This window comes from Rhinolophus hipposideros (genome assembly GCF_964194185.1).
Source record: "Rhinolophus hipposideros genome assembly, chromosome: 8".
In the NCBI taxonomy this organism is placed as follows: Eukaryota; Metazoa; Chordata; class Mammalia; order Chiroptera; family Rhinolophidae; genus Rhinolophus; species Rhinolophus hipposideros.
In genome coordinates, this window is record NC_138054.1 from 35,215,202 (window position 1) to 35,238,789 (window position 23,588).

Here is a 23,588-nt window from a genome sequence, read left to right on the forward strand (position 1 = left end):
TTTTAACAAAGAGATTATATAAACACAGACACTGATGTCTCTTAAGAATGTGATGGGTAGATGAAGGTATTTGGCAATCACTGAAATCAACAAGTTATTAAAAATTCTTCCCTGTACTACTAATTTGTTTGTAATAGCCTTCTAATTGCAGCATTATAAACAAAGACAAATGTGGATTGAACTGCATGTTAAAAGTATCAATCTTATCTTTTCTGGTTAAAACAGTCATAAGTCCTACTTCTGATACAGTTGAAATAAGAATAGAAAGCTATATCTCATGTTTTTGGCTGACAAGCTTCTAATGTTCAGGTGTTTTTTCTGAAAAGTGGTCTTTCTTTATAGAATGTTTGTTTTCAGTTGGTAGCATTGTGTAGTCTAAGAGAAATCACAGAGATGCAGGTGCCTTATGAATAACTAGATGAGAAATGGAAGATGATCAAACTTCCTCTTAGACCCAATGAGTCAAATAGGAATGACAAAAGATTTTCCTTTGAAACGGTGAGGAGAGTGCATTTAAAAATATCTTGTACTGTAGACAAATGACAATAATGCCTTACATCACCCTTTCTTAAAGACACAAAACCTGTTTCCTAGAGCTTTTTCCATTACCAAAATACAGCCAGTCTGCAATTAGACTCAGCAGCTGTTTAACAGTGCCAGAAACACAAACTTCCAAATCATTTCCTTCAAGCAAAATAATATCCTCCAAAGAGTGCACTCCATATTCATTCACCACTGATTCAGAGGGAAGAGTGCCACCTATTGAATCGTGGCCTCAGTATTCATAGCGCCTGACGGGTCCTTCCCAGGCTCCCTTCAACAGCCCCCTCCCCCCATTCTCCACTAACTAGCACATCCTGTCTCCCCCAGAGAGCTGGTTATAATAATGTTCTAAGGTGGTCTGAAATTCACACCTAAGTGTGCTCATATCACGCTCTATAATTCGAGGAAAACACAATGAATTTTAATCAGTTTTTAAAACAACCAGGCCTCTCTTCTCATTTACTAGAATGAAAAAAATTCACTTTTATTACCTTAAAGATGCCAAACTGTGCCATTTTACTACTGTGGGAAGCTGGAAGTCATTTCCGAACTCTTTTGGCAAGGGTGCTATGTAGAGCATCCAATTCAGTCCTTTAAGTGTCTTCTGAGAACCACCACACAAACTGTGATTTACTGTCTCCAGGAGTTGAAGGGACCCTTTTTACCCTGAAACTGAAGAAAGAAAGGTGAAGTGTGTTTAAGAAGCATCCTATGAGACTTGCAAGAATAAGAGTTGGCACAGAGCGAGCCAGACATAAAAAATACATTTTGATAACCCACAAACATTTTCCAACTTGCAATTTTTAACTTGGTTTAAAAGATTATGTTGGTAGCCTTCAAAAGTTGTGATAACTTTTGTATATTAATCAAATGGTCTTCAGGCCACAATCACAAACTTCTTACATGTAGTGGCTATGTGGTTCTGTTTTTTTGCCGCCTTGCTATTTGCATCCTAAATAGGTTTTGGTACACTTCCTCAGCGAATACAGTGTCATAGTTAAAAAATATATATCGTTACATATATATGTATATATATATATATATATATATATATATACACACATATATATATATATAAATATATATATATATATATATACACAGACACTTACTCATATGTACCAATATAATGTAAATTTACCTACACACACATACGTACACATACACATGCACTAGCACTCACACACACTCACATACTGTGGAAATAATAAATTTGACTAATTAAGCAAAATGAAAATAAGAATTTAATGGGGAATTTTGCATATTTTCCAATTTACATAACCAGAAGATGGCAAGACTCCAGTTACCCTTCTTGCCATTGAGTAGCAACCAACAATAGTTTGGATTTATGTGTTCCTTAGGTGACTCAAATTTCTAGTAGTTTAACATTATGTAAGCTGGGGACTACAATTGCTCTCATTTAAAATAAACTCACACACACGTATTTTTTGCCCCCAGTGTTATTTTGTTTGGAGATTTTGACGGACAAGTTAGTGTAGTCATAAACAGTAGGTTGTTGGAGGCAAAACCACGGTAAGAGAGAAAGAAGATATTTAATTACTAGTTAGAAAATATATTACACTGTAGTGCCTCAAAAATGGTGAGCTCTCTATCAATATCTGAAGAAATAATGAAGGGATAAATTATACCACTGTGAAAAATAATTAGTCTACCACATCAAAAACGAGAAGCTGTCTGATAGTGTAAAAGGAAATTCAGTAAACTCTTTTTCTTGACAAAAATCAGTGAACTATTGACTTCAATTAAAAGGCCAATCTTTACTTGCCTTTATATTTTCAAGCTTTGACTAGTAATTGCAGTGGATAATTTTTCTCTGGTTATAAACAACTCCAAATCTTTCATGGAGAAATGTCTCTAGTAATTCTTAGCACAGTATTATATTCATAAATGATATCATAAAGGCATCCATAATGGTAGCCTGCAGTTTCCGTGTCTATTTTTTTTAAACAGGTGAATTTTATTTTTTTTACAATGTTGTGGATACTAATGAGGAAAACATTTTTTTTCCCCTTGTTCTACCAGGTAGGTAAGTACAATTTGACACTTGGAGTGGCATAATATTAAAATATCGGAAGGAATATGTGGTCTGTTCCTTGTTAGGACCAGGATTATATATCTGTTCTGAAGTAAAAGATTCACACTTGGCAATAGGTTTAGGATTTCATGCTGTTTCATTGCTAAATCTACCAGGGATAACAGAGGCAAAATCTTCAAGCAGCACCTGCCAGGCAAATGGTGGAAGGAAGCAGAGCGCTTTAGCCAGACAGCCAGGGAGTGCAATGCAGCTCCTCTGTTCAGAAGGTATCTAGGATGTCTGACATAAGATGAGTGAAATCATACTCAAAAGCTTTGACATATACTTAACAAAAAAAGTAGAGAAAATTTCCAAGAGCAAACAATTTGTTGAGTCATCATTAATGACTATTATAAGTTAACAACAGAAAAAAGAATGGTATTTAATATATAAGGTAGAAAATGTGTCAGTTAAAAACTGTTTCTATTATTTAGAAATACATCCAAGAAACTTTGTTCACTTAAATTTGGCACATATGTTGGACTGACTTACATATGTCCTATATGTACATATCACGTATTCTTTTACATTTCCATCCATCCATCCATCCATCAATCCAACCTTTATCCAATCATCCATCTATCCCAACAAAGTATTTATACAGTTTATTTACAGTATTTATACATTTATACCTTTTATTCCTTCATCTATTCATAAACCCAACCTGTCTTGGGTGCTTGCTACATGACAAACATTATCACTAGTGATAGAAGATGGAGTCCCTTTCCTCAAGAAGCTTAGAGTCCACATGGATAGAAAATTAAGTGTATCAGTACTACACAGTATGATAGATGTGATAGAACTACCTTATGAGAGTAGAAGGGTTTATAAATCAGACTGGTAGATCTGGGAAGGTTAACATTAAAGCTGAATTTTAAAAGATAAGAAGAACTAAGTAGATAGTGAAGAGGAAAGGTTAATTCTAGACAAAAGTCATGGCATATGTAAAACATGTCCTTAATAACTGATATTCATATATATTCACAATATAATCATTTAGCAAAACTCCATTCCTTCACACACATCAGGATATAATGATTCAATTAACTGACCTGGGGAGTCATTAGAGTCATGGTTACACGTACTAGCTCTAGAACAAGATTTCCTGGATCTAAATCCTGGCTATTCTCCTTTTCAACTGATAACTTTGGGGAAAAATTACTCAACATCTCTCTGACTCAATTCCTTTTTGTTCAACGGAGGCTAATAATATTATATCTTTTAGAGTGATCATTAAATTAATTTATACATTTATGTATATCTGGCATGAAATAATCTCTCAATATATGTTAGGTAGGATAATATTTTTTCTTTGTTCAAATTAACTTATTGATAACAATAATGATCATAATAATTTGACGAAATGTCTGAAAACTACCACAGATGAGATTTATTACATTCAGAAGCCACAGAGTTTCACCTGTTCTAAAACATAAAACCGCTTTCAGCAAGATGGAGAAACCACTAGAGCTTCATTTAAAGGCCCTGAGTTCAAATTTTGTCTCTGTTACCTTCCAACCTCTGAGGCCTTGGCCAACTTGCCTATTGCTTGTGCCTTAGTTTCTTATCACATATGGGGATGCTAATGACACCAATGTCTCTCTCATGGGGTTTCTGAGATAATTAAATGGGGCAATATGTATAAATGTGACTAACGTCACTCCAAAATTTGTTTCATCATGCCCCCAAAAAACAAAACCAACTAAACAAACAAAAAACCAAACCTTTAAAATACTTAGAAAACACATAATGGTTAATATAAGGAATGTGGAAAATATGTTTCCCAAAATACTTTCTATAGTTTGAGAGATCACATACAAATATTCTCATTTGCATTCGCGAACTCTGGAAAACACTCTTGAATGTTATTGCTGACTTTGATTGGTTGCTTTTGCATGTTTGCCATAACTTTCTCTGGTTTGTAGCTATTCATGCAATGCCCTTGAATAATGTGATAGGCTGAATTCAAAATATTCCTCCAATCATTTCGGAGGCAGTAATAATGGTAACTAAAATGGTCATCTAGAGAATGAACTAAGCATGAGCATTTGCTAATAAAACACTTCTTTCTCTTTATTTTTATTTTTTGTTGTTGTTGTCTTAGAATAACCCCAAAGAAGGTAATATAATGCTATTTGAGTAAATAAACATTAAACATGCTAACATAAAATTAACTTCCTGTAGATGGATAATATATGCTTTAAAAGACCACTAACCTCAGATGGAATACAAATACAAAATAGCTTTTTTGAAAAAACCTAAATTATAGGAAAACAGTTATTGTACTAGCTCTTTCCTGGAATTATTTTTAATTGCAAAAAAAAATATATATATATATATATATATATATATATATATATATATATATACTAATTGTATATATATATATAATGTATATATAATACTAATTGTGTATATATATATATATATATATATATATATATATATATATACACACACACACACACACACATTTTTTTAAGGCTGAAAACCCACCCTACCCAAGCAGTATATACAGACTAGCTTGGAATAAATTCAGCATATTATCATGTTGCTAATACTATTACAATTTTGGGTTTCTCACATACCAATTACTTAATACTGTTACATCTAAGGTCTGGGCTCTTTAGTCTGTCTGAAGGAGTACAGAAGTGCTAGGCTGTCATAGCTCCTATTTTATTTTATTTTTTTTTCTTGCCCACAACCTGATTTCTTCTGGGTCTGACCTAATTCCTTTGATGCCTGCGGCTCAGAGGCCTGTGCTAATCTGCATCATGGATGTGTGGAGTTAAAATGAGACAATTGAAAGAATGGCATCTGGGTGAGAGTGCTCTTCAAAATCAAAATATGCAGTTAGCAAGCAGGACAGTTTTGTTCTACCCTGTCCTGTAAAGAGGAACCTACATTCAATGCATGGTCTCAAGTACAAATTATCCTGTCTCTCTAATTCTTATTTTATTTTATTTTTAGCTAGCTAGTAAAATATCCTATGGCCAGGACAAAAAAGGCAATGGCAGAATACTAATTGTTAGCATCACACAATGAATTCCAATGTAAAAAAAAAAAATAAAAAATACCTGTTTATGAAAAATAAGTCACGTTCGAGAAATCAGATGACAGAAAATATTTGTGCTGACCACCATGTAGAGATCATGCAATAGTTGAAGCTTTGTTACTAAGCTTTGGAACGTGCTGATATTCAGCACATTTAGACCTGTTCACTAACTTATTGTTCCTCTGGGTCTGTTCCCAGTTTCTTTTTCCCTTTGGGAAGCAGTTCTTCTTACTGCTCAAATATGCATTCAACATCTTGTAGTCATTGTGGCGCAGGGGACCCTGCTCGCTGCGCCATTTGTCGTGCAGGGTCTCAGCTCCCACTCCCCGCCCAAGAACGCAGGACACGGTAAGGCCAAAAAGGAACACCCACGGAGCCATAGGTAGGGAAGTCAAACCAATATATTCTCGCTGGCGTCTGGGCTGGAGACACAGGAAGCAGGATCTACATAATCTGCCTAACAGCAGTCCGCGCTTGCCAGCCACCATCTTCTTGCTAGCCCCCATTCCCTTCCTGCTAGCGTAGCCACAGCCGTTATATTAGTGGCCAATGGCCTACGGGTTACAGCTGACGGCCAACTAGCCACAGCTGCTGGCCTCTGATCACAGTTGATGGCCATTTACTACCCGAGCCAGCACCTTTCTATGTGAGGCCGAGAGCCTGGAAACTGCTTTTTGGGGTTTTGTCCCCACACTCCACCCCTACAGGGTCTCGCCTCACAATCTACGCGACAAGCGTCTTCTGCGAGGGGCCCTGTGCAAGGAGCCTGGAGGTGAATGCACTATCCTGAACACAGCCAGGCTCTCTGGGCACAGCCAGGGTTTCTCAGGGCACCACCACAGTACTTCTGGGCACAGCCAGACATCCTGGGCTTCTTAGGGTACCACCTGTCTCCCCGGGCACAGCCAGGTTTTCTCAGGGGACCACCACAGTACTTCTGGGCACAGCCAGACTTCCTGGGCTTCTTAGGGTACCACCTGTTTCCCCGGGCACAGCCAGAGTTTCTCAGGGCACTGCCACTCTTTCTGGACACAGCCAGACTTCCTGGACACAGCCAGGGCCTCTCAGGGCATTGCCACTCTCTCTGGACACAGCCAGACTTCCTGGACACAGCCAGGGCTCTCAGGGCACTGCCACTCTCTCTCTGTGCCTCTCGGGGTACCGTGCTGGAACAACAGCGGCTCACATCAAGGTGCTTACATATTATCAATGGCGGCCAGTCAAGACACAAAAGCAAACATCAACCAGTCCCACTACATGATGGTATGTTCCCAAACAGTCAAGCGTCCATTAAATTAGGGATGGAAGGCAATTCCCCATAGTCCATAGTCATTTGCCAGGGCTGTCCTGGGGGTGAGGGATGACCTTGACCTCACCCTCATCTCCCACGGAGGACTCAGCAAGCGTTTCCTCCTGGGACTAAAAGTCCTGCATCCGGGCTGCCTCAGCAAGCAGTTCCCAGCCCACAGGGCGGCAACAACCTTCGCTTTCTCCGCTTTCTCTGGCCTCTGCTGGTTGGGGAACCATCCACGTCTTCCCACCCCTCCACGGGGATCGAGCTCTCCGGCAGCTGCTCCTCCTGGTCTTCCTCAGACTGAGCTTTCATAGGCCCAAACTGCTCCACTGCCCTTCGGAAAGCTTTGGCCAGCACCGTATCCTGCCGACTACGCCATGTGTCGCGCAGGGGACCGTGCTCGCTGCGCCATTTGTCGTGCAGGGTCTCAGCTCCCACTCCCCGCCCAAGAACGCAGGACACGGTAAGGCCAAAAAGGAACACCCACGGAGCCATAGGTAGGGAAGTCAAACCAATATATTCTCGCTGGCGTCTGGGCTGGAGACACAGGAAGCAGGATCTACATAATCTGCCTAACAGCAGTCCGCGCTTGCCAGCCACCATCTTCTTGCTAGCCCCCATTCCCTTCCTGCTAGCGTAGCCACAGCCGTTATATTAGTGGCCAATGGCCTACGGGTTACAGCTGACGGCCAACTAGCCACAGCTGCTGGCCTCTGATCACAGTTGATGGCCATTTACTACCCGAGCCAGCACCTTTCTATGTGAGGCCGAGAGCCTGGAAACTGCTTTTTGGGGTTTTGTCCCCACAGTCATTAATATCCCAAAGGCAGGGGGTAAAGGGGCATAATTTCAAAGTGTCCCTGCTCACTTGATTTTGGAGTACAACAAAACCTAAAAAAAGAGCAAGGTGAAATTTATCAGTCTTTGGTAACAAATCACAGGTTTCTTTCTTTGAGATGTTAATAAGTTGTGGTTTTGTTTGCATGGATTTACCAAAAAAAGGGGGGGGGTGGGCATCAATTTGTGATTTGATTAATGACAATTCACAAAGCCATCAGTACACCTGCTTCTATCAGAAGAGATGTACTTTATGAAAGCAAGAAAATGATCAGTAACAATAATTGTTTTCAACACAGTAGCATGCCTTGGTTCAGGGATATTTTCACTTCACAGATGTTTAAAGTCACTTGGCGCTGAGCCTTCAAACTTGTTATTCATTTGGCATCCAAATTCCTGTTTCATAGCCACGTGACTATCTAATGTGCCATAAATAGAAATCTTCTGAATTTCAGAGCTGTATCCTGCACCTACCCTAGCTGCCTAACCTATGCAGCTTTTGTGTTTCATGATATATTTGCAGGTTGAAAATACTTATTTTGGTCAGTTGTTTAAAACCTTTTATTCATCAGATATTTAGAGCTGCTAATCAATATAAATTTGTATGCTTCCTGTGTTTCTCTCCAGGGTGGTGGTTGTCTTCTTTATATTCCCCTTTTATCCGTACTTGTATTTTAGTAGTGGATATACTAGTGAGAAGGAGACTGACCCTACCCAGATGCTTAGGAGAAAAATGAAAAACCAAAAAACAGGAGTTTGGAATCCAGATAACGCACAACCTGGAAAACTAACATAGTGTTAGTCAGTAATGAATAGAATATTTGAAAATATTAGTCTAAGTCACTAGGAATGACCACTGTGTGTGTGAGTGTGTGTGTGTAAGTGTGCACATGCACATACACGCTACTGCTATATTTTAACATAAACCCATGGAATAAGTATTTTTCACACTGATGAAAAATGTTTGCAGTTCAATCTGAACATTGTTCCTAACAGAGCTAGAAATGCCATTTCAAAACATCAAAAGCATCCACAAAATTTGCTATTTGATTCAAAGAAAGAGCAAGTCATACCGGGTACAAGATGGTGCTACTTTATGTCATTGGCCACCACATAAACTAATAAACATTTAAGAGCAGAAAATCCAGCTATAATTTAGGACCCTAAGTCATGCATTGTAGTTTTCTTCTGGCAGAACTAGCTAAAACAACCTCATAATTAGCAGTTTATACTGTTCAGCTTTGAAACACATGATAGGTTTAGCATTGGGCAGGTAAGAGACTAATTTGCCTTTGTAAAACTGCACACCCTTGGGGGCAATTGTATTTCATGCACAGGTGAACAGGAATGTTTTTAGCAGCAAGTCTATGGAGCTGACATTTTTAATGCCTTCTACTTTTAAAAAAAATTTTTTATACCACAAGTCTAAGCGCATGAACAGCAGAGTCCCAATTTTAAATTCTTGGTTGAACTCATCTTTTGGTTTAATGTTATAATTTACATGGATATTAAATCAGCATTAGATATAAATTTCACACACACACACACGCTTTCCTCAGACACAAACATTTTTATTATCAAGTATAGTAAAGAGAGACGTCATCAAAATGGCGGCGTGAGGTGAGCCTTTGTAAAGCTCCCCTGGAATTTACAACTAATCGAAAAATAATAACTCCACAAAAAACTCCCTGCATAGCCGACAGGCAAGACGAAGAGGCCCACTACTGAATTCACCTAAAGGTGGGCGAATCACACAAGTGAGGGAGGGGAGAAGGGAGAAGTGAGGAGACGGAGCCCCACGGGCGCAGGACGCAGACCTAGCTCAGTGCTCCGAGCTCGCTGACTCCCTGAACTACCGCAGCTGCGGGAGAGGGAAGGACTCGGACTGCTAGGGCTCCGCTTATGGACCACAGGGCTGAGGGGGCAGCATATAGCACGGCTGAACCCAACGCTCACAGCAGAGACCTTGGAGAAAAGACTGAGAAACGAAGCCTGAAAACGGTGGTTTAAGCCCTCACTGCCGAGCAGAGAACGGAAGCCTTAGGCACTGAGACTAGCCACCCCTCCCTACCCTCCCAGAGCTCTCCCCGCCCCCACCTGCCCGGTGCTAGAAGCGATAAAGTAGCAGTGTCAGATCAAAAGGACAGGATATTTGCTGTTCTGAGAACTGTGGACCACAGACACAGATTCGCAGCCCAATTAGTTCCAGCAAAGGGGAGGAAGCTGTGGAAGCGGGTCCGGCTGTGGTGGCAGTGACCGCCATTGCTCTGGGCCACCTCTCACAACTCACCTGGCCCCTGGCCCCACCTATCTGGGCAGATACCTGCAGGAGTAAACAGAACTGCTGAAACATACAGGCTCTGAATGTGGTGCAGGAAGAGCTTTGGAACTTCAAAAGCTCTCCGCATATCCACAGGGACGTGGCGCCCTGTGACCCAGGAGAACTATTAACAGGGGAGAAGCCCATCTCCCAGGGAATCCCCCCATTATGTGAGAAGCTAGAATAGTGCAGAGAAAACATAGCACTACCGTGTGAGAGAGGAAAAAAAAGGCTGCAGTCGGAGAGAAAATAAAACATTCTACCAACAAGTACTGGAAAACAAAAGAAAGACCTCTTTTTATTAACCTGTTGTAGAAGCCACTCCTGTAGATGTCTAAAAAGAGAAATAATAAATCAGTAATTGCCATGAATAACCAAGGCAACAAGACAGCTCAGAAAGAAAGTGAAAAGTCTCCAGAAAAGGAACTTAAAGATATGGAAATATGTGACTCAAATGACAGAGAATTCAAGATTGCAGTTTTGAAAAAACTCAACAAGATGAAAGAAAACACAGAAAGACAGTTTAATGAACTCAGAAACATAATCAAAGAACAACATGAGCTTTTTACGAAAGAGATTGAAATTTTAAAAAAGAACCAAATAGAATTTCTGGAGATTAAGAACTCCATAGAAGAAATTAAGAATGAAATAACCAGCTTAGGGAGTAGAGTTGACCAGATGGAGGAAAGAATAAGTGAAATCAAAGATAGAAACCTTAAAATTACACAGATGGAAGAAGAAAGAGACTTGAGACTTAAAAGAAATGAAAGAACTCTACAAGAACTTTCTGACTCCATCAGAAAGAGCAATATAAGAATAATGGGCATACCAGAAGGAGAAGAAACAGAGAAGGGAACAGAGAATATATTCAAATAAATTGTTGATGAGAACTTCCCAAACTTGTGGACAGAACTGGTTCCTCGAATCCAAGAAGCAAATAGAACACCTAATTACCTCAATCAAAACAGGCCTTATCCAAGGCACATTGTATTGAAGCTGTCTAAAATCAACGACAAAGAAAGAATCCTCAAGGCACCCAGGGAAAAGAAGACGGTAACCTACAAAGGAAAGCCCATTAGATTATCATAAGATTCTTAGGCAGAAACTCTACAAGCCTGGAGCGAGTGGAACCAAATATTCAAACTATTGAAAGAGAGAAATTATGAGCCAAGATTAATCTATCCAGCAAAGATATCCTTGAGATATGAAGGAGGAATAAAGAAGCTGAGGGAATTTTCTAATACACGACCTGCACTACAAGAAATACTAAAGGAGGCTATTCGACCACCATCAACAGGGACAATTTGTGGCAACCAAAACATAAAAAGGGGGAGAGTAAAGGCCTGAATCGGAATATGGGAATGGAGAAAGTAAGTGTGCTGAAGAAAATGGAACACTCTAAATATCAAAGTTTCTTTTACATAAACTTAAGGGTAACCACTCAAAAAAAAATCCAGAACTGAAATATGTACTGTAATAAAAGAAGAAACAGAGGGAAACATCATAGAATACCATCACACAGAAATAATACACAACAACACAAAGGCAAAGAAACAATGGAGACACAGCCTTACCAGAAAACTAAAGATACAATGAAAGGAAATCCTCACATATCAACAATCACCCTAATATAAATGGACTGAACTCACCAATAAAAAGGCACAAAGTAGCAGATTGGATCAAAAAACTAAACCGAACCATATGCTGTCTCCAAAAGACACATCTCAGCTACAAGGACAAGCATAGACTCAAAGTGAAAGGGTGGAAATTGACACTCCAAGCAAATGGTACCCAGAGAAAATCAGGTGTAGCCATAATGATATCAGATGAAACAGACTTCAGGGTGAAAAAGATAACAAGAGACAAAGATGGACATTTCATAATGGTAAAGGGGACTATACAACAAGAAGACATGACAGTCATCAATATTTATGCCCCCAATCAGGGAGCACCGAAATATACCAAGCAACTACTAACAGAACTAAAGGGAGAAATTCACCAAAACACAATTATACTAGGGGACTTAAATACATCATTGACAGCTATGGATAGATCATCCAAACAGAAGATAAAAAACAAAATAGCATCCCTAAATGCCCCATTAGATGAAATGGACATAATTGACATATATATAGAGCACTTCATCCTAAAACATCAGACTATACATTCATTTCTAGTGTACATGGAACATTCTCAAGGTTAGACCATATATTGGGACATAAAATCAGCCTCAGCAAATTTAAGAAGATTGAAATCATACCAAACATTATTCTCTGATCACAAGGCTTTGAAATTGGATATCAACTGCAAAAAAAAGCAGAAAAAAATCACAAATACATGGAGATTAAACAACATACTTTTAAAGAATAACTGGATCAAAGAAGAAATTGGAGGAGAGATCAAAAGATACATAGAAACAAATGACAATGAAAATACATCCTACCAAAATTTTTTGGATGCAGCAAAAGCAGTTTTAAGAGGGAAATTTATATCATTACAGGCCTATCTCAAGACAAAAGAAAAATCTCAAATAAATAACCTCATGTTACACCTTAAAGAACTATAAAAAGAAGAACAAGTGAAACCCAAGGTCAGCAGAAGAAAGGAAATAACAAAAATCAGAGCAGAACTAAATGAAATAGAGAACAAAAAGACAATAGAAAAAATTAATGTGACAAACAGCTGGTTCTTTGAAAAGATTAACAAAATTGACAAACCCTTGTCTAGACTCACTAAGATAAAAAGAGAGAAGACTCTACCCCAAAGCTGTTAGAAACAATCAACAAATACAGTAAAGTTGCTAGCTACAAAATCAAAGTACAAAAGTCCATTGCATTCCTATATACTAACAATGAAATCTCAGAAAAAGAAATACAAAAAACAATTCCCTTTGCAATTGCAGCGAAAAAAATAAAATACCAAGGAATAAACTTAACCAAGGATGTGAAGGACCTATGTGCTGAAAACTATGAGACATTTTTGAAAGAAATTGAAGAAGACACAAAGAAATGGAAAGACATTCCGTGCTCATGGATTGGAAGAATCAACATAGTTAAAATGGCCATATTACCCAAAGCAATATACAGATTTAATGCAATCCCCATCAAAATCACAATGGCATTTTTTAAAGAAATAGAACAAAAAATCATCAGATTTGTTTGGAACCACAAAAGACCCTGAATAGCCAAAACAATCTTAAGAAAAAAGAACAATAATGGAGGTATCACACTCCCTGACTTTAGCTTGTACTACAGGGCTACAATAATCAAAACAGAATGGTACTGGCAGAAAAATAGACACATCGAACAATGGAATAGAATTGAGAACCCAGAAATAAAACCACATAAATATGGACAGATAATTTTTGACAAAGAAGCTAAAAACATACAATGGAGGAAAGACAGCCTAGCCTCTTCAATAAATGACGCTAGGAGAATTGGATAGCCACATGCAAAAGAATGAAACTGGACTGCTATCTGTCACCATGTACCAAAATTAATTCAAAATGGATCAAAGACTTAGGCATAAGACCTGATACAATAAACTGCATAGAAGAAAACATAGATACTAAACTTTTGGACCTTGGGTTCAAAGAGCATTTTATGAATTTGACTTCAAAGGCAATGGAAGTAAAAGCTAAAATAAACGAATGGGACTATATGAAACTTAAAAGCTTCCGCGCAGCAAAAGAAACCATCGACAAAATAAAGAGGCGACCAAATGACTGGGAGAAAATTTTTGCAAACAGTGCGTCGGATAGGGGGCTAATATCCAAAATATACAAGGAACTCATGAAACTCAACAACAAAAAAACAAACAACCCAATTGAAAAATGGGCAGAGGACCTGAAGAGACATTTTTCCAAAGAGGACATACAAATGGCAAATAGACATATGAAAAAATGCTCAACATCACTAATCATCAGAGAAATGCAAATAAAAACCATAATGAGATATCACCTCACCCCAGTCAGAATGGCTATCATCAACAAGACAAATAGTAACAAGTGTTGGGAGGCTGTGGAGAAAAAGGAACTCTTATACACTGTTGGTGGGAATGCAGACTGGTGCAGCCGCTATGGAAAGCAGTGTGGATGTTCCTCAAAAAATTACAAATAGAATTACCATATGACCCAGCAATCCTTCTCCTGGGTATCTACCCAAAAAATTTGAAAGCATTTCTCTATAGAGACATGTGTACTCCAATGTTCATTGCAGCTTTGTTTACAGTGGCCAAGACATGGAAACAATCAAAATGTCCTTCGATAGATGAATGGATAAAGAAGTTTTGGTATAATACACAATGGAATACTATTCGGCGGTAAGAAAAGATGATAGGAACATTTGTGACAACATGGATGGATGTTGAGAGTATAATTCTAAGTGAAATAAGTCAGAGAGAAAAAGCAGAGAACCCTATGATTTCACTGATATGTGGTATATAAACCAAAAACAACAAAAGAACAAGACAAACAAATGAGAAACAAAAACTCATAGACACAGACAATAGTTTAGTGGTTACCAGAGGATAAGGGAGGTGGGGGGTGGGAGATGAGGGTAAAAGGGATCAAATATATGGTGATGGAAGGAGAACTGACTCTGTGTGGTGAACACACAATGGGATTTATAGATGATGTAAGACAGAATTGTACTCTTGAAATCTATGTAATTTTACTAACAATTGTCACCCGATGAGTTAAAAAAAATAAATATATAAATTTATAGTATAAAAAAACGATGAAAAAAAGTATAGTAAAGAAATAATTGATTTCTATTTTAATTAATACATTTGACCTATTTAATAAAGGATACTACCTATTATGCTGGAAAAAGAAAAAATGAGCATTGTCATACAGTGCATCTAGGACAGATTGCCTATTTTCTTGCTCAAGTTTTGCAAAAATAAAAAATTATGACAAATATTGGTTAGACTGCCTTTGTATAAGGTTTACTCTGTCAAAATCCCCTTGCAAACAGTTTTATTTTCAGAGAATTCTGATGAGCAATGTATGGTGCTCAGTTTCTCAAGCAGGCTAAATCGAATACTTATGATAATGATCACAGCAACTACTATAAACACGATAGATGCGCATCAGCCCCAAATGAGATCTGAACTCCTGATGAAAGGACCATTGGGTCTCTTCCTGTTTCCTGGGTGTGTCTTGTGTAACAGTCTCAGTGTCTATAACTAAGGAATACAAATGCAAAGAGGTAATTTTGTAATACAATCTCTAGTGAGGCAGAAACCAGGTTGCTGGCATTTTACTTACTATGCTAACCTTTTCCTCCAATGATCTGGGCAGCTTTGCCGGTCTTTAATTTTGCTAACATGTCACAGATATAAAACTGTGACCCCCCCTCCCCCGTAACCCCCCCCCCACTCATCTGGTTCCTTCCCCTCCCTTTTCTCCTTCCTGCTGTTTCATTACATTTTCTTATGTGCATACCATCAAGTCCTCTTGGACATATAATAAGATTTGTGCCAGACTATGTTTCTTGGCTTTAATGGTTAGTTAGCTTTCCAGAATACACACGCTGCTTTATACATGCTTTTATTACTGACATCATGAGAATGCATCTTCCCTATGTTTACAATTGGGTGTTCACCCTTAAATAAAAGCAATGAGATCAGGTTGTTTAAGAGAATCTTTGAAAAGCAGAATAAAAACAGCTGTTATCTGCTTGAACCATTTCATTTTCTTTCATGATCTGAATGATAATGATGTGTAGCAGTGGGCAGTCTCCAGCTCTCATTATACACCATACATCAGAGCCTCTTTCAGGTTGGAATTGGGTCTCTGTGCTGGAGTTCCAACAGGATCTTTTCAACCTCACTTCTAACAGGTGTTGGTGTTTGTAGGAGGAGGTGTGTGTGTGTGGGGGGGATAAAACACCTTTGCTTGCTCCCCACTAACCTCCCCGATTCAGGAGGCTGGTTTTCATTGGCAACGTGGGTTTGAAAGTCAAACCAGGTCTTTGCTGAAATCTCTCTCACCAGGAACAGATTACAAATATTTCCACATGTCAAACAAATGAACAATAGGGTGGTCCTTATTAATCAAACCTCTCCTAAACCAAGTACAGATGGTAGTAATGAACTTCTCTTCCATGAAGATTGCTTGAAACGGGAGGAAATATATCTCACAGAAATGCATATTCCTTCAAGTGACACCAGACAAGGAATAAGGGGCTCAAACCAACTGTAACTGAAACAAAATACAACAAAACAATAATAAATAAAAATTTTAAAAAGCCCAGTATTCTCAATGATCTAAACCGGAAGGTTGATTGAGCTCATTTCCATTCAACACTCCCTCATCACAAGCTGTTTCTGAAGATTCTGTGGCGTTTGCCGAGAGACTGACAAGCTTAAATTGGTTTTAACCTCTAGAGCCCCTTTTTATATAGCAGATGTTGTTGATTGGGGAGCAGAGTTCTGCTTTCCCCAAAGTCAGTGGTTTTCAGGCTCTGGTGGCATCTACCACAGAGAACGTAACTCCTCTCAGACAACAGTGTCTTCTGTTATCTTTAATTAACAGAAAAATATCGATAGGACTGGTTGAAAATGCATTGTAGTCAAAACCTGAGAGTGAGGAGAGTCAGAGAAGCAATTCTATTTAAAGAACAACCCAGAGGCGGGACCCATGTCTGCCTTTCGTTTCTCCCACCAGAGATATATATTACCTAAGCCTCTTGGGTATCGGAAAACTGGGTTGGGGAATCTCCTGGGAACAAAGACTCCTTGGGACTTTCTGTATGACCAGGTGTTACTATTTAGGAAGAGTATATTTCAAATGTTTTAGCAAAATTGGTTCCACTTCTTCACTCAAGATTGGTGCTATTATGGTCCCGTGCAGTCCTTCAAGGTGAGAGATCAAAAGACGCTAAGATGTCACTCAGTTCATGCCTTATCTCAAAACAGTGTTAAACTTAAATTGTATTTGAAAGGTGAAAATTCTATTGTGAAGCCCTTAACACAGAGGGTCTGTGATTTCCACTTATATATATAAAAAAAAATTCCATGATATAAAAACTACCAGAGGCCATTTTTCTCTCTCTAGCCTAAATCTTTTCTACTGCAGCTAAGAGTGTACTTCCTTTTGGTCTGTCCTCAGTAAAAGAGAGCACTATTCAAAATTGTTCAATGTATGGGTAAAGATTTTTAGAAGTCTCATCTCCAACTTTCTAAAGATAATTACAGTAGAAATGGGCAATTTTTCTACTAATAGCTTAAACATGTGCCTGAAACCTCAGATTAATTATAATCTTTTTTAAGAGGACTAAAATTTTATAACTTTTCATGAGGAGATAACATTTTATTGGATTTTAAAAGGAAATGAAATAAAAGTATTACCGTGTTTCCTTGAAAATAAGACCTAACTGGAAAATAAGCCTTAGCATGATTTTTCAGGATGACATCCCCGTATGTAAGCCCTAAAGCGTCTTTTCGAGCAAAAAATTAATATAAGACCTGGTCTTATTTTGGGGGAAACATGGTATGTGCTATAAGAACAATTTCCTTACATGCCATAATGATGATTCCACAATGACTTTGTTGGGGAGGGGAAGAGATTACCCAACTGATTTTTAATTTATTGGTAAGTTTCAAAAATTTTATGAAAACAGCCTCTATTATGACTTTGAGAATTTGAGATATTTCATTTAAAGTATGAAGTAGTATAATTCAGCATCTCAAATAGTTTCCTAAATGCGTAGAAGTAGATTGGAATTTAGGTCTTATCTTGTCCAAAATTGATTCTCCAATTCTAAGTTAACACAGAATCATTGGCAAGTGCCAAAGGAAGACTTCATCCTTCCAGTTTTTTTGTGGTGGTGAGAAAGTGATAAAATCTCAGTGAAATTCAGTTTTCAGCATGCTCTCTTTCACAGACTGGGCATTCCTCAGAAAATACTTACATATGCTTTCTGGCTTGTTATTGAAATACAAAATTCAGGGCAATTTGTGTACTCAAACTAACATAGTAATTTCTATGTTGAAAAGACAATGAATTATTAGAACAAGTATTGAAATCTCAACACTATTGAGGAATGACTGAAAATTGTCTTAGAATCTTTGCTAAGTCATGTTTACATTCAGTTCAGATATTATGCAAGTCTATAAGTATTTTATTGTATTTTTGTTTTTTCTACTACTCAATTATAATAAAATTAAAAATAATATGGCACATAGCTGTCCATTAGAGAGAATTAATAAGAGTGCTCAGGAGAGAGAAGAGTGACAGAGAGAATGATAATTTAGATGAAAGAATAAAAGGAAAAAATAAAGGGGAAGGAAGAATAGATATCATTCTCTACCTAGAAAATAGTATTAGTCTGGGGAAAGTTGGAATAATTACTCATCAGAACATAGATATATAGATAGTCGAAGGGAATAGTAATTACCATTTTTAAATGCTTGCAATATTTCAGGCATTTCGTCTAGTGCTTTATGTGTATTCAGAGACTGCTTAAAGTGGCTGAGAGCATGTGGTTTGTGTTTGAATCTGAACCTTCCTTGCCTCTTATTAGTTTTATGACCTTGGCCAGGTCACATGTAAAATATGATAAAAGTCATAAGAAAACTTTCCTCATAGATTTGTTATGAGGATTAACTGAGTGAATATTGGGGAAATTCTTGGAACAATGTCTGGGACACACTAAGTACTGCATAAATGTTTATCAAAAAATTCTCATTTAATCCTCACGAGAACTCTCTATGATAAAAAAACCCCAAAACATTATTTTTATTTTAAAGCAAAGATAATGGATGTCCCAAAAGTTGATGTAGTTTTTACAAGATCGTACACCTAGTAGGTAGTGGCAATGAGGGTGGTACTCTGTATGTCTGATTCCAGGGCCCACAAGCTTCCCTGTGTTGTAGAGTGAGCTGGTAACAGAGAGTGATGTCTGCCCATAGATTTTTAACTACGAAGTCAGATCTATAATCAGATAGGATAAAAACAAAAGACACCGACTTTCCCAGCCTATAATCTCTGTCATTTTAGGGAGGAGTAGTAGATAAATGACAAAAATATAGAAAAACATATACTGTAGACGATGTCTGTCCGTGTTTTTTTTTTTTCTGACAACTCTTATTTTTAAGCCTGTTGTTTTCCCCAAGAAAACATATTAAATATTTTGACCATAACACCATTTTGATATGGGAACCTAGATGTATTATAATTAAAGAAACATGTCATGCAAATTCCAATAGATAATTTGTTTTTTATTTCAATTCTGGAATCAATTGCTTGTTGCCAAGATCATCTCAACAAGGACATCTTTCCAGATTCCGCTGAGTAGATCAGACTTGTTGGTGAAATCTTCTCTCAGCTGAATGAAACTTTCTGTCTTATACCTGTCACAATTTTTATTACACACTTAAAAAAATGATTGTTTGAAAAATTAGTGTCTTCCCCACTCTGCTGAAAGCTTCATTATGGAAGTGTATTTTTGGTCTGCTCATTCTTTTATCTCTGGAACCTAGAATGGTATCCAGCATAGAATGGGAAAACTGCTCAATAAATGTTTCCCAAATAAATAAACAAAAGTCAGTCACTGGCTTCTGACAAAGCTGTTTGGGAGTGTTGATGGTGAGTAGTTCAAATAAAGACTGGTTGTATACTGGTGACATATTGGGAGCTGCATGAATATGAATACTGTGAACAATGGCATTTCATTGTTTCTTCAAGTAGTAACTATGGAAAAATAATACTAAGAAAACTGAAAAAAAATAGAGAAAACAAGATCAACTTAAAAGGAAAGAAACATGGTTTATCATTTTGTTTCAGAAGAGAATAGGGAGTTTCAAAGGAAATTTGAAAGTTTTTCACTGTAATTTTTACAGTTCCAAGTTGAATCCCTTTCTGTGATCTTATTAAAACAAGCTAGCTGTGGGTAGAACCTGTAGGTTAGAACAATGTATACCAGGAGGATAGATGGCAGCAGTAATACCACCTTTGTATGGTGGATTCTCTTGCTCTGTATCAAGGAATCATCACCTGGTGACCCCTGGGTGCAGGAACTCGTATGTGATTAATCAAGGAAGCACTTTCTCTGTTGAACTCTGCAGAGAAATTTCGGTACCCAGCAGGTGAAATAACATACTAGGGAGCCTGGCAGGCAGAGTGGCATATTCCCTTCTGACCTCAATTTCCCAAAGACACTGTATCGTCTGTTTGTGGATGACACTCTATGGGAAAAACACAAGGCTAAGAAAACAGCAAGGATCCTGTCATAACCCCATGGAATAGGGAGATAGTTATCTTCTCATTTAGTCAAGAAAAGAAGCTAGATTTTATTGGTATTTGGGAAAAAAGATAGACTAATTTAGTTAACTGTTTTGATAGAAAGTGTGCCATCTACTAAGTCTTTCCCTGCCATTTCATATCTATTTAGTTACTACTGTTGGAATTGAAAAACAAAACAAAACAAAAAGAAATCTGCTTTTAATCCTTTAGAGAGAAAGACTGGTTATCATATTATTTCTTTGCCATGGTTGAACCAGTGATTATCTTCAAGGGGCGGAGGTTTCTAGGGATTTAAGCATAATATGCATTTGGGTTGATTTTAAGTTTAAGAGTTAAAAATGGAACATGGTTATGTGGTTTTTTTTTTTTTTTTTTTTTTTAATTGACAATCCACTGATGCACAGTGAGTTTGGACAGGTAGCTGGAAATTATGCTATTTAATTATATCATAGACAACTAAGACATTTCCTAAAGTTTATCAAAATTTATTTTTCAGAAATCAAGCTCTCTGAAAATGAAGACAGTGGTATTCGCATAATAGGTACTCAATTATTAACTGGGTGACTGAGATGTATAGCTGTTATATTGGGTAGCTTCCCTATTTATTATACTTATACGTCCATTTGTTATAGCTTTCCTCAATATCAAACTTTGGCTAGGTGATTGTGTAAGGATCTTACATGATGGAGGTGGGTAATAGAGAGCATCTTCCTACCTCTTGAATAACACAGGCTTCTCATTGGGGTTTCTTCCTCACTGCTAACTTAAAACAGACAATAACTCTCAAGTAATTAAACAGAGAGGAGCAACTTGTAGAATCTTCTTTTCTTACCAAAAGTTAAATTGGCATAGATATCATTAAGAGTGCAATGAGATCCAGAACTGTTTAGCTGCTGAGGGCCTCATCTATGAAATAATTACTGCTTATTTTATAAATGTTCTTGAACTTCAAGAGACCGCCTTTCATGAAATTCTACATATGTACAATGATTTTTCTGGGCCATGGAGTTTTTGTGTTGTATCTGAAGTTTCTGCACACCCAGGTTGTAATCACTGACCACTTTCCTACCCCAAATTCATACAGATAACTGTGAATATTTAAATATTTGCTTCTTGAAAATTTCTGATTTGTTAAAATGTAATTGCAAATAGATTTTTTACCATGCACTTACCTCCTCTGTAATGAGAAACTAGGAAACTAGTTATACGAGTATATATTTTTTCTTCCTCTTTTCCTTGGTAATGTTAGACTAACAGCTGGAACTTATAACTATTTGGAAACATCAACAATGTTGAAATTTACACTCCCATGTGCAGATGTTATCAGACAATCAAAAAAATGTGTACAAACAATGAAAAGAGGAAAGCAATTTTATCAAAGCATTATTCAGTTGGATGGGCACAAAAAGTTACACTTGTCTGTTTTTGGAAAAACATTGTGAATCAATAAGATGAGATGGATTATATCAGAGCAAGATTTTGCAAAAAGATTTCTAACTTAGTGATAGGTATGGTCTCCACTAGATGACTGAATTTATGAAATATGAATGGTTTTACCCCTGCCACATTATATAAGCAAGAGACTGAACTAATAAAAAAAGAAAACAGTGCCAGATAGCACTCTTTCCCACTGGATTTCAAGATTGTAGTCCACATGTATCTCCCTAATACTGTTGGGCATGGGCTCTTAATAATATGCTTCCAGCAGAGAGATTGGGCCTAGTCTTCCATTGCTAATTTATATTCTGCTTATCTGAGAGTGATTGTTTAATCCAAATATGATATTTTGGAATGTGGAATTAGACTAATACTACTCTAATATAGATTTTTTTTTCTTCCTTGGGGCTTTATCTGTCAAGCTAGTTTCTTTGTCGGCATTGGCTTGCTCCCCCAGTATAATTTAGTAGGAATTGGTAAAAATAGATGAGACTGTAGTATCCATAAAGACTTTAAGGCTGCAAAGTTACTTGGGGAAATAGGTATAAAACTTAAATATCTCAAATATATTCAGAACCTTCCTCCTAAAATAAACTTTATTTTTACTCCTTGCATCCAGGCAGGGAGTTTCTTCCTCAGTTCAGGAAATGTTGCTTTTTTGTGTGTGTGTAGATGAGCTAAGGTGAAGGATGACAGCTATGTATTTGGTGTTTTTACACATGGTTTAGATTTATCAATATTATCCAGGTTTGAAAATAACCTTTAATTATGGAGGCATTGTGAGGTGATTGAAATATGCACAATGGAATTAAACAGACCTGGATTTAAATGTTGCCTTTATAGTCTGCAAGTTGTATAACTTTGTGAGTTACCTTCCCCCATGCTTCATCGTGTCATGAATATATTTAAGATAAAGACTGCAATGGAAATTAAATAAGATGACTCATGTAGATTGTTTAGTATAGTAAGTAAAGCACTTAACATAGTGGTAACTATTATCATTATTATTATTGTTGTAGATGCATTCCAAAGCTTCATTAACCACAAACACTTGCTCTTAGTCTCTATTTTCCCTTCCCAGAAAAGAAATCTAAATAGGTGTCTTCTGATCAGAGCAAAGACACTAAATAGTATTCAGTGTGGCATAAATTTGGATAGAGAATTGTTAAGTGTTAGTCTGAATTTACCATAGACAGATTTTTGCAAGGATAAACCTCCACTGCACTCAGACTGCACATAAAGATAAATAATGGAGCACAGGACTTGCTAGAGAGGTAAGAGTAGAAAGATAAATCTTTCTTTTCTTTTAGAGGAAGAATATGTGAGCCGAAGATAGGAAATGATTGCAAAGTACATGAAAACTGAAGCTTGTTTGCCAAATTCTCTGTTTTCTTTTTTTCTTCTGCAGAAAACATTGAACAGTTACTAAAAATGCCTGAAGAACGACTGCCTACATACATCAGTAGAGAGAGCAGCAGCTCTAGTTCATCCTTTTCAGTGTTTACGTTAAAATAGCAAAATCACAGGGCAGCTCTTCCATGTAGCATTTGCTACATTGTATTGCAATTTATGTTAACATGAGTGTTTTCCCCACAAGTGCTACAAGCAAAGGGCCATTTTTTATTCATGTATGGCCAATCCTTAACACAGAATAAGTGCTCAAAAGATGAGTTTGCTGCATCAGTGAATCAATTTTGGTGAATCCTAGATAAGGGCATTCACTTATCTCATTTGTTAATAAACTTCATTGCCTGTTAT

At 37.4% G+C, this 23,588-nt stretch overlaps 1 protein-coding gene across 18 annotated transcripts in view; it reads right to left on the reverse strand.

Annotated features, from left to right (window-relative positions):
* Positions 1–23,588, reverse strand: part of ADGRL2 (adhesion G protein-coupled receptor L2) — a 604,130-nt gene that overhangs the window by 504,211 nt on the left and 76,331 nt on the right. For all 18 annotated transcript variants that reach the window (XM_081056960.1, XM_081056956.1, XM_081056979.1 and 15 more), the window contains exon 2: positions 1,035–1,215. The gene's annotated coding sequence lies outside the window, so the exon portion shown is untranslated. The remainder of the gene's footprint in view (positions 1–1,034; positions 1,216–23,588) is intronic.